Source organism: Melanerpes formicivorus, unplaced genomic scaffold (assembly GCF_026170545.1).
Source record: "Melanerpes formicivorus ecotype bairdi unplaced genomic scaffold, bMelFor1.0.p_v2 SCAF_13, whole genome shotgun sequence".
Lineage (NCBI taxonomy): Eukaryota > Metazoa > Chordata > Aves > Piciformes > Picidae > Melanerpes > Melanerpes formicivorus.
In genome coordinates this window covers 10,492,666-10,510,034 of record NW_027142365.1, presented here as the reverse complement: position 1 = coordinate 10,510,034, position 17,369 = coordinate 10,492,666, and the positions used below count along the sequence as shown (strand labels likewise).

Sequence of the window (17,369 nt, the reverse complement as noted above, 5' to 3'; positions counted from 1 at the left end):
TTTTCAACAGAGCTGAAGGCAGACTGAGAGGACTTGGCCTTAGCCTAGCAAAAGTGAAGCTGAGCAGAAAAGCAAGGGCTGTGTATGGACACAATGAGATAACTTTAAAACAATAAAAAAATAAAAGGTCAATCTTGGCACAGGAATTGGATATCACCCACTGCTAATGAATAAATTTATGTTGAACAGGACAAGAAGCTTTCTCATATTTAGGGCACTTCAGTGTTGGAACAGGCTTCCAATTAAAGCACTGAGGGGAAACGGCCCAGCTGCTTTTAAGACAGCACTCCATATGTCTGTGATTCTATGGCATAAAGCCTACAAGAGCATGAAAATAAACTTGATGAATAGGGAGGTCCTTTCCTGCCCTGGGTTCCTAAGAGAACAGTAACTGTCAAGCAAATAACATCACTCTGATACAACTCTAAGATATAACCATCTGCCAGGCAATACCCAAGAATAAATTCACCAGAGAAAGAAAAACCAGATATTAATATCACAGGAGGACAAACTTGGCTAAAAATAAACCTCAGGATATCTTTTCACACAATGTCTTCAAGTCATCATCATTTTATGCTGAAAGCATGCTTCCTCTGCAGTCATGGCACTGCAGAAAGCACAGCTCTCATGCAGTTTTCACTCCCAAATCTGAAAGAGCCTATCTTATTTGGTCTACATGCAACTAGGCAGCCTGGTCATCAGCACTCCTAGTATTCTGCACACATGAAGCAGATAAGTTTACTCAAGACAATATTACTCGATGTGCTCAATTACCAATGTGCTCAATGGGCTCTTGCTGCAGTTGTTACTACGTTTGGCTCCAGCAGGATGACTGAAAACTGGCTGTCAACTACTTTGCTCTCAAAAAGTTCAAATCACCACTTTTGCCCACATATCATAACCAGGAAAACTGCAGCAACCAGAATGGCCTAACACAACTGGTAAGATGCAATCAGCCTGCAGAAGTGACATTCTTTAGACTAAGCCTTAGAGTTTGAAAGAGTAGGCAGTCTTTCAGGCAAACCAACCTTTTGATTTGCTTGACATCTAAAGATAGATACAACTATTTAGACAAGTTGGTCTAATAAAGACCTGTCCCTACAAGTCTTTCAGGCTAGGAGACTGTTTTACATTAGCAGGTATGGGCCTGATCACAGGGGATCTTTAAAGCTCTGCTTTGTTGTTGCAATGTATCTGAAACTGAAAACAAACTGCAAAATATTTTGACTCCAGCTGCTGGAGCAAAGTCTACAATCACATAACACACCCTATTGTTCCCTGCTGAAGGCTCGTGTTGAAACACAACTACTGAATGAACCATAGAGGAGAAAGTATAAGTGTTCATCAGGAGTGGTACATCAAAGGCAAACCAAACAACCATTCACTACTTCTCCTAATACACTAGCTCAGGATAGTCAAGGAAATTACCTGGCAGCATAAAAAAGTGCTTCCTGTAGTTTGCTCTTTTTCTACACAATACCTGCTTAAGTCATAATGGCCAAAACCCAATTATTTGAATAAGTACTTGAAACACATTTTGAGAACAGGTTCTTTGGCTGCTATCAAATTAGTGGTCTGAACACAGGCTGTCAGAGAAAAGTTTGGATATCAATCTTCATCAACAGCTACACTGCTACACCAAAACAAAGGTTGCTTTACAGCTACTTGTATTTGCTTTTGCCATCCACCCTCTCTTGGTCACTTCTGAAGAAAGTGCAGCAGCTCTGACATTCTTCTCAGCAGGCCTACATATATATTTTCCCCCTTAAGCAGCAGAAAATGTCACTTTAAATTTAGAATGAAAAGTCATTTCCTTTTTTCAATTGATTTCCCCTAGCCCTTGCAAGACCATTGTGGTTAAACACAGTTTTGCAGAACAAGAATAAAACTTGTGTCTGAGCAGTAAAGTTTATGTAAATGCATCTCAAATTGCAGTTTCTTAGCTTTAGTCTCTTAGCAAAGCAGAGCATGGTTGCTGCAAGAGAGCATTGCAATCCATTTTCAGTTAGTTTATGACACCCATAACATTTTCTTACCATTTTAGTTCATCTGCTTACACTAGGCTACCAATGCTTTTGCAAACTTGTCATCAAAACAGCATCCACTCTTATTCACTGAGAGCCTGCAGATCTGATTTATAGTACATTCCAGACACATGACTGTATAATTCAGACAAGTTTTAAAAGAGTATGTTGAAAGAAGATACTACCGAGGACTTCCCGCTAGCCCTTCGGAGCATAAAAGGACACATTACTTGACCTACCCTACTAATCTCAGCAAGCTTGTCCTTAGCCACAGATCAAAAGCTCAAATGACCACTTTCAAATCCTTGTTGCTGCTCCACCTCCAGCCTTTAATGGTTTTTCTGGAAGTAAAACTGGATTTCTTCTCCTTGGCCTATGCAACAGCCTCTTTGTAATACATCTCTCTAGTACCAAGAAGTGGGATTACTCATCTCAACTTCAACTACATTGCTCCCCATCACATCCAGAAAGGGATATATTTGATGCTAGTAAGATAAATTCCACTCACCTGTTTGCAGACTGGTTTGATTATTTTGCCATAGGATTGGATATCAAATTACACAACAACATTACATATATTTATATGAATTTACATTTCAATGTTGACATCCAGCAGCCTGACACAAAATTAGCTAAACTACATGATGAAATCTACTTGTACCAGGTTTTGTTCCTCTAAACATTGAAAAATCCTAATCACACAAATTGCTTCAAGTGTAATTCACTGTGGCAAAAACTAATCTTGCACTGGAATAAAGTTAGAAGGAATATTTTGTATCACACAAGGTCTTACCATAGGCATTCAAAAAGGCAAGCTGAAATCTTCTGGAATATTGTAAGCACTGTGTAGCATCTGCAAGGAAAAGCTGTCTGTACAAAACTGAAGAGAGTGCTCAGAAAACTCGGAGACGTTAAGAACTGCACCTATCTCCAAACGCACTCGCTTTCTGCCTTCTGCTTCTCCCAAGCTGCACCCACAGACAGCTTACAGAAGCCCCTGTCAGATATTCTGGTTTCACTCCCACGCTCACCCCTGGCCTCCCACGCTCACTCCAGGCAGCCTGACTGATTCTGCTATGCCACAGCAATGACAGCAAATAAATCCTGTGTTTCAGGTAGCACAGGGGTTGTAGTATATTATTTCAAAACAATACTTTCTGAAATACTCTTTTGGAAATCTGACTGGAGACAAATTCCTGGACACACATTCTAAAGCTCAAGCGTAGTTCATGCCAAGTCTTGGGCTGATAAGATCACACAAGCTTGCAGTTTGTTAGCAAGCTTTTTCTTCTGTCCTCATTTATATTTAATTCCACGTTTGTAGAACTGCACAGGATATTCTGGCAGCTAGTACATTCATTTGCCAAGTCATAAATGAAAGATTCCCACAATAAAGTGTCAAATCAGCAAAATTCTGATGAGACACTGGTGAAGGAGAAAGGAATCTGCCTCATCTTGACTGTCAGAACACAGTCTAGTAGAGCTACACGGAGACAAGGTTTTAACGTCAAGTCAGGAACCATGATGAGAAGTCCAAACCAGCCTGACCATACTATTCATTCTTCAGTATTGTCTAACAAAGAAAAGAATAAGCAGAACAAACACACTATGCCCATGGCAATGCAGCTTACTAACTGGGAACCACTAGACCTAGACAGTGATACCATGGAATTAATTCACATGCTAGGGCTGAAACCAGTTTCTTACTTGAAGACCAAAACAGCTCATCCCTTGAGTGCTTAGAAAAGAGGCTTTTTAAGTTTTCACCTTTAAAAACCTAAATGTTTTTCACTATCAAAAGTGACCTTTTTAAGTTACAAGTCTCCTGTAGGGTCCAGTAGATTAGATGAGCTTTTCCTTCAGCTTTACTTTTCCTGGGCATATAGTACTCCTACTCCATTCCCTTCTGACACAAGCTCAGGAAGAATTTCTCTGAAACATGCTGATTCTATTTTAAAAGTTTGGTAAGCACCTGCCATTTGCTTTTCTTCACCTCACCACTCTCTCAGCTTTTTTTTCCTCCCCTGGCCTAAGAAAGGTTTGACTATTAAAGTCGGTGGGAATAATCATTAGTGAGAGAGGTTTGCTGCAACAATTTCCTAAAACTCAAGGTCAAATGTTTCTCTTAGCAACAGCTGCAGAGTTATGCATGCACAAACACATTCAGTCTCTTTGCAGCGAGGGCTGTCTTGTACTGCAGAGCATACACCATGAAATGATTTGTATGTGTAGTAAATGTGCATATGAGAAAGTTTATATATAAAAACATCCAACCATCATTCTAAAAAAAATATAATTACAAATAAGAGGACATTTGTAGCTTACCATGTGTCTGTAACTTCTAGTTTCTAAGTTTGTGAGTGGCTCTGCAACAATGTAAACACTGGGTTTTGAATTACCTTTCCTATTACAGTCGATAGCCAGCAAAGAAAACATAACATACCAAAAAAACCCATCACAACATTTGGCACAAGGTAACTAGAGAGGAGGCATTCAGCCAGGCTATGGCATGGGGAAGCAGGCTACGCGTGCCTGTCACGTATGCCCCTATCAAAATTCATCTCTCTAGCCAAGCGTTCAAGTGGGGAGATAACATCTCAGCATACTACTCAAGAATGAGTTCTGGAGATGAAAAGGTCATCTCATTACTTACTAATTCAGGACAATATATTATTACATGTAAGGTCTCTAAAAAGCATTCCAAGAAGTAGAGAGAGATCTGTGTTTTTCTAAAAGCAGCAAAAGAACAGAGGAAGGGGAGACAGTTTCTATTACCCAGAAGATACAAGGCAGCAACAGCAGAGACATTAATGGTGGTTACGGCAGAATCAAAATGAAGCCCCGCCTAAATGTGGAAGAGGGTAACAACATGCTTTTAACCATGTATGATAAATAGCACACAGGTCATACGGCCAGCAATAACTGGAGGACACAAAACCAGAAGAGAACTCAGCATTTGAATTTGACCAGGCAGTGAATGAGAAACAGCCCACTGCAAGAAAAGGGATGAAGATGTCTGGCCTCTCTAGTGAGGACAGCGTCCTTGTAGTCTGGGAACCAAGAGCAACAGAAGCATTCTGGAATCCTCCAGACATTGCAACAGCTTCAACCCTGTCCTGTGCAGGCACGGCAAGGAGGACACACTTATTTTTATCCCAACACTGAGGGACTTTACTAGTTGCAAACTAGCAGTCAGAAGAGATTTGCTTTTGGAAAACTCTGGAGATCTAAATAATTAATTTATCCACAAGGTTGGCAAATACAAGAAATCTGAATTAACACATGATGCTGCTTCAACATGCTGAAAACTTAATAAAAACACACTGAACAGCCACACAATGAATATTGCCTTGTTCCTGCAGTCTGTTAGTCTTAGATTGTATTAGTGTGCATTCCATGCTTCCTTCTCACAAATTCATAATATGGAGATGTTGGTTGTTTTTTTTTTCTTCCTGAAGTATCATCATCTCAACTGACCAGCTTGTGAAAATGAACAATGCACCTGCTGGCACTACATGTCATTCCAGAAGCTCTCACCTGTGATAACAGCAGTAGTGTTTTGATAAGTAACACACATATCTATTGACCTGATACAGCTATTTTAAATATTAATGCTATATCCAAGCTAGATGAAAGCACTAGAGAAGACAGAATAAGTGATTTCAATAAGGTGAGACATTTCATTCCCTTATGAAAGCCAGCAGTATGCAAAGTGGTGAGTTTAGTTCTTGGATAAAGCAAGCAGAATCCCTTCTGTTTTCTTACAAATTTAATTTCTATCACACATAGCAAGCCAAAACCACTAGCTGGAACTCATTAAATACTGTGATAAAAGAGCAAGTCTGAGGAGTAAAATGTAAATTCAACATTAATGAAGTGGCATTTACTCAGTCATCATCATCAATTACACTTGTCCACCTACACAAGTTACAGAATTAAACATTATGAATAGAGGCAGACAGCAGCTGTAGCACAGAGTAAAGAGAGTATTTAACTAAAACCTATCTTCCTACCAGATGTTTTAATTTTGCACAATAAATGAAGAAATCTAATACCACTCTGCTTTGCTGAGCCAGAAATGAACCACTGGAGAAGAGTTACTAGGTTACTTGGCCAAAAATGAAAAGAAAATTAGTGTTTTGCAAGGTTTCCGAAGTCTCCTTCATATTCTGATTTATTACATATAATTAGCAGATCAATCAAGCCCTACTATGAGGAAAAGTTACAGAGTTTGCAAACCTTTTCTAGCAGGTATGACCTAAGACTCCTGTGTTGGGTGAAACAAGGGCATACATTTCTTTCCAACATGTGTAATACACTTGAATTACCTGCACATTACATCACTGCAAGAAGCACACAGAGATGCTAAAATTATACCTAGAGAAGGGCAACCAAGCTGGTGAAGGGTATGGAGAAGTGATCTGGTGAGGGGCAGCTGAGGGAACTAGGGTTGTTTAGTCTGGAGAAGAGGAAACCCAAGGTGGGGGGGAACCTTCTCACTCTCCACAATTCTCCAAAAGGAAGTTTAGACTGGATATCAAGAAATGTGTAGACATGGTCTAATGGCCATGGTGCTGTTAGGTCAATTGTTTAGCTCAATCTTAGAATTGTTTTGGTTGGAAAAGACCTCTATGATTACCTTTTATATCAGATACCTAGGAAAAAAAATAAATACAACTCTGCTATAACATCCTTCTGTACCTACAATAGTTGAACTTTTCCTCCACAGCCACATCAGCCACAGAGTCTTCATTTTAACCAAGTTTCTGTATTGGTTTCTAAGATCCTTCTGTTGTCATCCCAATCCTTTTTTTCCTTTTGAAATGAAGCTATTTAACAGTCTTCACTTATCACTGTAAACAAATTCAGTGAAAACCCTACCTAAAAGGAATATTATCTTTATTAATTAATAAATGAATATTTATCACAAAATCAGGAGTTAAAGTTTCATATTGAATACAGTACAAACAGTTTTCACAGTTTCTAGGAAACAAAAGCCATCTACAGCTGGCACAATGAGAGTTTTCAACTTTTTTCCAATTGTCAAACTACTCCTTTCACTCCCATTTCCTCCAGTGAATCCCTCCCTTTGTGGTACTCACAGCAGAACCTTCCAGATCTAATTGTCCAGGAAGACATTTTCCTCCACTGCCGCAGGGCTGAAAGTTGCTATTTTCAGTCACAGTTTCTCCTACTGCCTGGGTGCCAGGATGCCCACCATTCCCTAGAAGCAGTTATCTTCCAGCACAAACAAAGAGAGGGAACTAAGACAGCATTCAACCATCTGCATTTGCTAGCTGTACCCATGGCTCTAACCAAGGGACAACGTCCATCTTTTCTATGCTCCTTCCAAAAATGTGTCTGCCAGGTGACTGACTGCTATCTTAAGAGCCTTAGCACTCAGCTGCTGCTCGTTATTTTTGCTCTCCGTTTTAATACTCAAGATCTCTAGAAGATGGATAGTCTTCCCTCAGAAACACCCAGGCTGGTTTTGTCTGACCTGTTTCAGGTCTCAGGGCCAGGGCACATGACTCTCACAGCAGTCAGATGAAGGACCAAAGGCACCACTCTGCGCTTAAAGCATGCCATTCACAGTTTTATCCCCTGAGGTTTGTTTGCCATTTTGATACCCTTGCTCAGACTGGTCTTGGCAGCTGGAAGGTGGTCTAAGTCACTGTATCCTATTTCAAACACAGAAGAAACTTTCACAGCAGGGAGCCACACTCTGCAGCTGGGTGGGGGCAGTTAAGACTTGCTGGGCTGTAGTACTTGTCCTTTCCTCTTAAAGCCAAGATACTTTGTAGCACATCTAAGTCTGATGTTATTCAAGTAACAAATTTGGATCTTTGGAGAAGTAAACAATTCTTAAATAAGAAACCTACAACAGCTCTATGGTACAGACTGGATGATCCCTGTCCCATAGGAAATTAAATGCTAGAACTTAAGTTCATAGTTATAGAAGTGGTTTGGTTGGAAAAGATCTTTAAGATCCAGTCAACGTTGGCATGACTGAAGTTACAGGTTAGCTATTTATGTACTGGAGGTAGCACAGACTTACTGAATCCATTAACCTTGGAGACTAAGCAGCAACAGGCTCCTTTCAGGGTCTCTAGGAGATGGCAAGAGAGCAAGAGTGAAGCAAGAACAGGGTGTGCCCCAAGCAACTAACAAAGGGCTGCTGTTTGTCCTGGTGGAAGCAGCAAACAACTGTGCCTTGTGCTGGTAGGAGGGAGAACATTAGGGGAGGAGCAAGGATTTTTAGACATGACCTGCAGAGTAGAGATTCAATGCTCTCCTTAGACTTAAGCCTTTATTCACCTTAAGAAGGGTGCAAGCTGTTTGTTTCATGAGTTGGTTTTGGTCACTTCTCCAACACTGCTAGTCTCAAGATGATGCAGCTTCAGGGTTCCCCCTTCCACACTGTGCTCAATCCAATCCTAACACAAAAGTTGACTGTGTTTACCACTTCCCAAATGACCCAGTTCACAATGAGACAATTAACTGTTCATGAACAGCTATTCATGGAAAATCTCTATCACAGTATCTGTTAAAGCACTGAAAACCTTCATTACTGTATCTGTCAAACCTCTGAAAGGAAATTTAAGACTGCTTCTTTAGACCAGTTGTTTTTCCAACTCTTCTGGACTGTGATAAAAAAAGCAAGGCCTTCTACTGCTGAGCTTACAAGGTGTTTTCTACAAACACACACACACAAAACCAAAATAAACATCTTCATCTGCCAGCTGAAGTTTCCAATTTGGCCACACATAATGTGTGAAATAATTATATTCCACTTATTTGTAATTAGCAATGACAAGGGTGTTCCTTTAGACAGCACTCCTGGCATATTTTCTGTGAAACATTAGCTTGTCATTTCATATCCGAAATGACATTGTTTCTTTTGAAGCAGCTTCATTTGATAAAGAAGCTCTGTCCACCAAACAAGACATTATGAAGGCAATAAAGATTTTCTATGCTCTCCATATAAAGTATGTCTACATTTCCAAGTTCCAAGACATAATTAGTAGCTCTGAAACACTTTTACTTTATGCTTCTTTGTTAGACAGATTCTTGTGTAATGTGTTTTTGTAGTCAGTCACCATTAACTCTTTGCTGTATTAGCAATACACACTTTCCTATTTGTTCAAAATGTACACCAGAAGAAATAATGAAATAGTTAGTGATTCTCAACTCAAAACAGAGGCTGTCTTTACAAGACAAGAAAGCAATGCATGATCAAGAAAACTTAGACCATGTATTCATAGGCAAAGCATTTCACAGCTTCATAACTATGACAATTATTCTTGGTCTTTCCTATTAATCCACACATTGTTTAGAACTGCAGAGAACAAGCAACAGTGTGTCCAGTATCAGACAATGGTAGGCAAAAGTGTAATCATAAGGTAATACTACCTGGGTGATCACCTTTACTTCAACAGGGCCTTCAGATGTGCATTATTCCAGATTGTGAATATATGGAGCCTAGAGGAAAAAGGGAAGGCTAATAGTAACAGGATAATGGATCCAGTGCTGGAAATACTACATATTTTCATGACTTTATTTGAAATATTAGGAACATAATTTTGAAGATGGGATTAAGTTTAAAGTAGTTAACTTCCCAACAACTGTTTCTCTATGAAACCCTGCAGAAATCAGAAAAGGCAGAAGGGAGAAACTGAAGCTGGGGGGAGAGAGGATTTTAAGTTGCACATTTGTTCTGCCTCCACGGTTGTTCTAGGCAAACTGGTCATTGCGGTAATTAAGCAAAATGATTTTAAAAATGGGTACAGGTAAGCTTCATCTAACATATAAACATCCAGAAGACTTCACATACGATCATTTTATATGCATACAATATGCAAGTTCTGGTACAAAACATCAGGTGTAAGCCTTCTTCTGTTGCACTTAATGGGTCCACATAAATCCTTTAGGCACTTGTAATCATGCTTGGAGTGAAGATGCTAGTTTTTTTGCTTCATGATAGCTCATCACACTGCTTTAGAAAGCCAGCATTAACCTAAAAAACATTACTAGCTGTGCACACTGACATTCAGCAAATGCCTTTTTCAACACTCCACCTGGCATCACACACTGCTTACATCTCATGCAAACTGGAAACACCCAGTGTCTCCTCTTGGCAATAAACTGCAGGAGAAATGTTAACATGTGAGAAACACAGCGACAGCAGCCCTGTGATATGTAGAACAAGCACCTAACAGTCAAAACAGAACAGAAGACAGCAAGATGGAGCTGTTCTTTGTATGTTCACATGTCACTATCTCTTCTTCACACTGCAAGCTACAATGTTCACATCTCCAACGCATTGCACATGAACAATTTCATAGTTTGTAGTTATAGTTTATGGATCGGTTCAATGATTACCTTTAAATACTGATGTCACCGAGGATGTAAACAATGAGTTCAATTCAGGACATGACTGACTACACTGCACATGATTTGAGAACTAAAAGCTCAAATTATTATTATTTTTCTTTAAAGCTAGCAAACAACTGCTAAGGTTGATTTTTTTTGTTATTTTTTACTTCAAGTACAACATTCTTTCATTAAAATATTATATATATATATTTTAAGGAGGTACTGTCTAGGCTGGATTTTAACTTGATCTGTTCTTTCCTACCAGTAACATAAGAACAGTGATAGCGAGACCACATTAACCTTCACAGATGAATGGAAACGCAACAAAACCCAAGATGTTGGTCACACTAACAGGATGTGATCAAGAGATTAAATACACTGCAACTCTGTTACATTAGCAGCTCATCTTTTCTTCCGAGCTAAAAAGAACAGGTTGAGATCTTGGAAGGCCAGGTTGATTCTACCCATAGTTCACGATGTAGATTGATAAACCATTTTCAGGACAAAACCTGGGATCCTGAAAACTAGCCTGCTTAAAATGCTGGTGCTTAAGAGAGGTGGAATTTATCAGCCTTCCAAAGTGGAGGGAAAATTTGAGCTCTGTTCTCTGGTAACTAAGTGCAATCAATATAGGTATTCTAGAACATCAAAGCAAGGTTTTGTGCATCTTAAGACATGCACTATTTTTGCTTTCTGTTGGTTTTCCCCTAAATACAAGGCTGCTATCTGAAAAAGCATGTCCATGTGTCTCTATCATTTATCGCTCTTTGGAAACTCACTTGTCAAAGAACTTTACCACAGTGATCAAAATGGTTCTGTAACATATGCAAACACAAACTCAGAGTTGTTCTCAGACATGCCACATAGTCAACAGCACATGGGGCAGAAATAGATCTGAACTGTCAAAGGATGTTAAGGACACTGCACTGTAAAAGTAATGCCTACTTGCTCTCTACTTCTTTAATAGCACTGTGTTAGACAAGCACAGTATCACTTGTGACATAGAATACTCACAATTCACTGAAAGCAGGTACAAATGAATTCTGTTAATGTGTATCTAGGACTAAAATTAAGAAGGGACAAGTTAATGGACTGCATCTTTTCCTTGTTGCTAGTGTTTCTGGTTCTTTAAGGATGAAAACTTCGCAGGAGGTGGGGTCAGGAAGAGCACATAAACAACAGGCTGGAATTAAACAGCATTGGCACAACTATGTGGGTAGATTTAATGATTCATACACATGCTCTAGATGGTGAATCTTACCTAATTCACTGCAACAACTTTCCAAAAGATATTCTAGAAGACAACTAATACTTCTCTAGCAGCAAGACTGGATTTTTTCCTACTTTTACTTACAATCACAGCAAGTTCTACAATCAACCTTAACACTGACGAACCAGTTCAGAGGGAAGATGCTACTGAACTACTTTTTATAGATTCCTTCTGCTCATTTCCATATGCTAGAGATACACCAAAGATTCACGGGTGCCCAGGCACTCGCCACAAAAAACCCCCCAGAGATTTAGCACAAGAAAGCCAAAGTGCTGTTGGAGTTTCAGCGAACAGCAATGTTACAACATCATAAGAACAGATGGGAGTTGCTGCAGATCCCAACATCATCTTCATGAGAAGGACAGTACTCCCACAAGGCACTTGGGAAAGGACTGGAAGTCACCACTTAGAAAATATACTTGTAACCATTTCCTATGAGGAGCTGGACTGTTCTCCAGAAGTTCACAAAAATGCAAATGAGTATCCAAAGCAACAACATATTTGTTAGCCAGCCTTCTCTACACTTACTATGGATTTTTACACTGTGGTATTAAAAATTCATAGTTCTGTCACCTGCCTAATATAAAATTTAAATTCAAAATGGCATGCTACTGCACAGGAAATATTTTAGTACAAGCCCAGAAATGCAACACAAGCTGAGGTTCAAAATTCATCTAAAATAGCATCCTGTCTCTAATAAGGACTACTAGTGGATGCCTTAAAGAGAAAACAAGAACAGAGTAAACATCCATCAACCCTCCCTTGATGTACTGTACCAGCTGACAGCAATCTGCAGCTCTGGGACTTCCTCTGCCTGCTTTTAAGTGTACACATAAAAATCTAAACACAATCACATTAAAGGCCAAAGCTATTCTGAGTCTGCAAGCATCTAAATCAACTTTTCACTGTTTAGGTTACCGCTTCACTCCTTTTCATTCTGGTGAATAAACAGGCACAGCTCAAGGCAGTGAGTTTCATTCATTCATTCCCCACCTCTACCAGATTAAAAGCCCAAACCTAAATTAACCGTTGCTCTAAGACAGCATTGAGAAGCTATATACAACCACTCATTCTGAACACAAAAAGGCTTACTCAATCCAAACAGTGAGACCTAGCAAAATATTAAATGTTAATTCTAAGTGAAATTAGAAATTTGACAATATATATCAATTAGAGCAAACTATTTCAGTGAGTAACATAGCTGTAACTTAAAGTAAGATCTTTCTGTAAATACAGCCAAGATACAAACACCCCTCAGAAAAGGGACCTGAAAGATAGATCATACCTCATATTACAACTCTCATTTCTGTATTTTAAAATTAACACCTACAAAATATAGGTTTAAGCAAAAGTGTCTCATTCAAAGGAGGCTCTGGATTTAAGAGCTCTGAACCTCATTGTAAAGGCCTAACTGCAAAAAAACAAGTGTTGAAGTACTGAAGATGCCAGTCACCGTTGAGACTGTTCAGCCTTCTTCAAAAGGGAGAAATCCAAAGACCACTGAAAGCTATTTATTGCCCCTGAAGCTATTCTATAGTTTAAAGGGAAGGCAAAGATGTGGTGGGATGTTCAAGATATCAAATCAAGAAAAAGCTCTGTTAGTGAAGCTTGTTATAGATACAGATTTAATAAAATGAAGCTAGGAATTTCCAGATGAAAGCCCAGAAGTAGTGTGCAAAGGCTGCTGCTCAGCCATTCTCTAACATCAAATGTAATTTACATTCTTTACAGGCAAAACGCCAAATTAATAACACTATTCATTGCTCAACACCGATTAAGCACAGACATTAACAAAGTCAGTAATGAGTTGGTTTCAGAGGTGAATCAAGTTATTCTCGGCCAATTGGGAACAGTCCCTCACGGTACCGATAACCCGTAAATTGAAGTTACTGGGTCTCCGGAGCCCGGTTACATAGCCTCATGTCACCGAATGGCTCAGTCACATCCAGTGCTTGCTCTAAACGCGCTCTCCCCAGCTGCTCCCGACAGCCCGGCAGGTTTTAAACGCCAGGCACAGCCCAAGCACCCGCCGCGATTAAATCCACCTCTTCCCCCACCCTCTCTCTCCCCACCGGGCGGATTTCACCGCGGGGAGCTCTCGGCTCCGGGCCTGCCTACAGCGGGCGCAGACCAAGACCTCCTCTCACGGTACCACCGCTGCAGGGGTTCGCGGGAGCTGCCTCTGCCCAAAGGAAACCCCGGCGTGAGCTATGGGCACGGTCCCACGGGGCTCCCCCGCCGCCCGGGCGCCTCGCACACGCCAGGGGCTCAGCCGGGTGGCTGCAGCGGCTGCTCGGGGGGTGGGGGCCATCTTGGAACCGGCGCCCAGCGCAGGGGGTACAGACCCCACACACACACACCCGAAGCCCGGCACCTGCCACATCCCCTCATGCGCCAGCCGAGAAGCCACGATCCCGCCAGCACAGCGCAACCCCGCCGCGCCTCTCCGAGCCTCCCGGCCCAGCGGTGCTCAGCGCCCCGTCCCAGGGGAACGTGGGGCCCCGAACCAACCACGGACCCCCATGCGCGGCACGGCCCTTTCTCGCCCACTGCGCGCCGCGGAGCTGTGTCTTCTACCTGTAGCCGGGCCTCCAGTGTGGCAGCGGATGCACCCCAGCCTTCTTCTACCCGCGGAGCCGCAAACCCCGGCTCCCCATCGCCGCCGCTGGGCTGGGCTGGGCCGGGCCGGGCCCGGCGGTTCCCTCCCACCGGGGCGGGGCTCCGGAGCCCAACGGCCGCAGCCAGGCCCAACCCGACCCCCCACTCCGTACACAGACACACGCCAAGGAAAGGCTCGTGTCCTATTGGCCAGAGGAGGGAGGACCGCTCAGAGCTGGGCTCCGATTGGCCGCAGGGGAAGGAGGTGGCCCGCCCCACGGAGGTCGTGTGACGGCGGGCGGCGAGGACTCCGTGGGAGCGGGTAGTGGCGTGGCTCCTGTGCGGACTGTGGTCGCTCTGGGGCTTGCCCCCCCGCCTCTCGTATCTTGTACGTCTGCGTGGTTCTCGCAGTGCGGATTTGAGGAATTTCGGCAGCGCGGCAAAAACTGAGGCTAGGGAAACTCGCGGAGCGGCTGCAGGGGAAGCTGAGTGGAAGGAGAGCTGCCGGTGTCCGCCGGCCACGGAGCGTGGCGGGTGTCCTCCCGCAGGGTCACCCCGTGTCCTGGCCCCGCATGTGGCCCTCCCTGGTATGGGATCTCCTGGTGCTGCGTGTGGCCGGGGAACAGCAGCAGCCTGGGCAGACAGCATGATCAATATTCGGTTTTAACCTCTTGCCTTGCAGAGTTATAAAGCCACGCACAGAGAAAATATTTACCTGAAGTTTGTAGAGGGTGAGCAGGGGTGGGAGACAGAACAGAACAGCAGGATGAGCAAGGCCAGCAGTTAGAGACTGAGAGGGACACAGCTGAGTAGCTGGTGAGGGCAGTGGTGGTTGTGCATGAAACGATGAGACCATTCATTCTATTAATCTATTCTTAACGAGTTTATTTTTCATACAATAAAATATGCCAAGGATTTTTCCAGCCTTTTCCAAGTAAAGGAACACACTGGTGTTGCAGAGGAGTGTTTGCAACAGCAGTGCTGTCCCATGTCCACAAAAGCCAGCCTTTAGTGCACTGGCCATCAACTTGCACAAGTGCAACCCTAGCCTACACAATGCTGTGCTTGGCTAACTTCGAAATAGTCATTACAGGACTGCTTTAATTCTCCTGTGCTTAGCTGGGACTTGTAGCTCAGTTTCAGGGTGAATGTATATTTTTTTGAGGTAATGTTTTGAATATTCCTCTTTCTTTCCTTTTAAATAAATATTTCACAAGAGCAAACAAATGCCAGGCTGCTAATTTCCTTCTTCTTATGCTGGGTGCCACCCGCATATCTCCTCATATCTTAAGGCTTAACCTCATTTGGAAAAATAATTAAAAATAAAACAATTGCGAGTTCTGGTACTTTATATGCAAACTTTTAGCTGAAGCCAAGCTGTTTTAGGAGAAACTCAAATTCCCCAGGATGAAACTGCTGACAGATACTAAGCAACAAAACTCCAAAACAAGGCTTGCAGCCAGCAAGATGTCTTTGTACCCATCCAAGGATTACCCTTCTTTTCCTGTTGTGGGGTTTGGCAAGAGTGAGTTTAGCTCTACATTGGTTTTGAAACAGGGTGTACTCTTCATGAACCCCAAACAAAGCAACTCCTGCAAGCTGAACACTCCCATGCGATAGCAAACAAGATGAAACTAAGGAAAGGATTAAAATCTTTGCACACATCAGCACGTTTTTCAAACACAAGGGAGACAACCATCTTGGGGATCTTATCAATGCTTATTAATACCTAAAGGGTGAGTGTCAAGATGATGGGACCAGACTCTTTTCAGTGATGTCCGCTGAAACTGAGGGTGAAACTGACACTGAGGGTGAAACTGACACTGAGGGTGACACAGCACAGGAACAGGCTGCCCAGATTAGTTGCAGAGTCTCCTGTAGAGGTGTTGGAAACCCATCTGGATACAGTCCTGTGCAACCCACTCTAGATGAACCTGATTTGTCAGGAGGGTTGGACTAGGTGATCTCCAGAGATCCCTTCCAACCCTTACCGTTCTCTGTGATCTCAAGAGGACATTCTCCAATATGACTTTAGTTAATAGCTAAGCTTTTAAATCGTTCCAAGTCTGAAAGTCAAAGAGCCAAACTAGCAAAAGATAGGGAATTAAACTGAGGCACATTGGATGCCTGTCTCATTTTAATTTTCATCCCAGGGGTTTCTCTGGTGGAAAAAGACAGGAAGAAATGACACCTGTTGTGACACCATAGTCCCCAAAACGCTTTAAACATGACTGATATGGTTGGGGGATTTTCTTCTTGTTTGCTGACACAGCTGGAGATCTGCAGAAACAGCATCCTAGATTGCTCTCAGAGGAATGCAGCAGTAGAAGGACATCTGGGGTGGCACCAGATGTAGATCACTGTAGGCCCACCAAAACTTCCTGATTGCTTCTGGAGATCTGGCCGATCACAAGGTGTTTGCACCTCTCTCCTGAGTTGCTAAGTTGTTGTTACAAGGCAGCTAAACCATGTTCAGTACTTTCCTAACATTATTTTCCCATGCAGGCAATTGCTGTATCTGACACAAAGACGATCATTAATGGGAAAGGAAGATGAGCCAGTTTCTCTTCAAAATGTGTTCAGCACAATGGGACTGTATGAGAACTCCTGCTTTAAATACGTTTAGTTTTGTGTGTGTGGAGACTGCTTTGGTGTTCTCCACCTCTTGACACTGACACTTCTGCTGTGCATAGCTGAGATTCTTGCATAATTTAACAGAGCCATCTCAGGTGCCTCCCACTCTATTCCCAGCATTGAGCTGTGTGCTCTGGATTTTGACACACAGCTGGTATCACGTTACAGTTACAGAAGAGTTTACCAGACTCGCTTGTTTAGAAAATTTCTTAGAGAACAGGATAGCTTTTTTCAAACACATGTATCTGAGTGGCTCCCAAAATATTTACAACAGCTGCCTCCACTCAGCTTTTGTTTTTGTTTGGGTTTGTTGTTGGTTTTGTTTTACTTCAGTCTGATACATGTATAATCAATATTATTCCTTTTTCTACCTCAAACTCCAGCACTGTTGCTGCAAGTGAAATAAATGGTTGTAGACGTGCTTTATTTCATTTTTCTGATGCATTGTAAATACTTGCTGGGCTTTT

The 17,369-nt window shown here is 42.1% G+C and overlaps 1 protein-coding gene across 8 annotated transcripts in view; it reads right to left on the bottom strand.

Annotated features, from left to right (window-relative positions):
* The window catches only part of MPP7 (MAGUK p55 scaffold protein 7), a 143,014-nt gene extending 128,650 nt beyond the window's left edge, over positions 1 to 14,364 (bottom strand). For 2 of the 8 annotated variants that reach the window (XM_068146046.1, XM_068146047.1), the window contains exon 1: positions 14,248 to 14,363. The gene's annotated coding sequence lies outside the window, so the exon portion shown is untranslated. Of the gene's footprint in view, positions 1 to 2,817; positions 2,952 to 7,126; positions 7,384 to 9,437; positions 9,507 to 14,188 lie in introns of those variants that run through there. The other 6 variants (XM_068146043.1, XM_068146048.1, XM_068146041.1 and 3 more) reach the window with 6 other exon arrangements.
* Between the last annotated feature and the right edge of the window lie 3,005 nt (positions 14,365 to 17,369).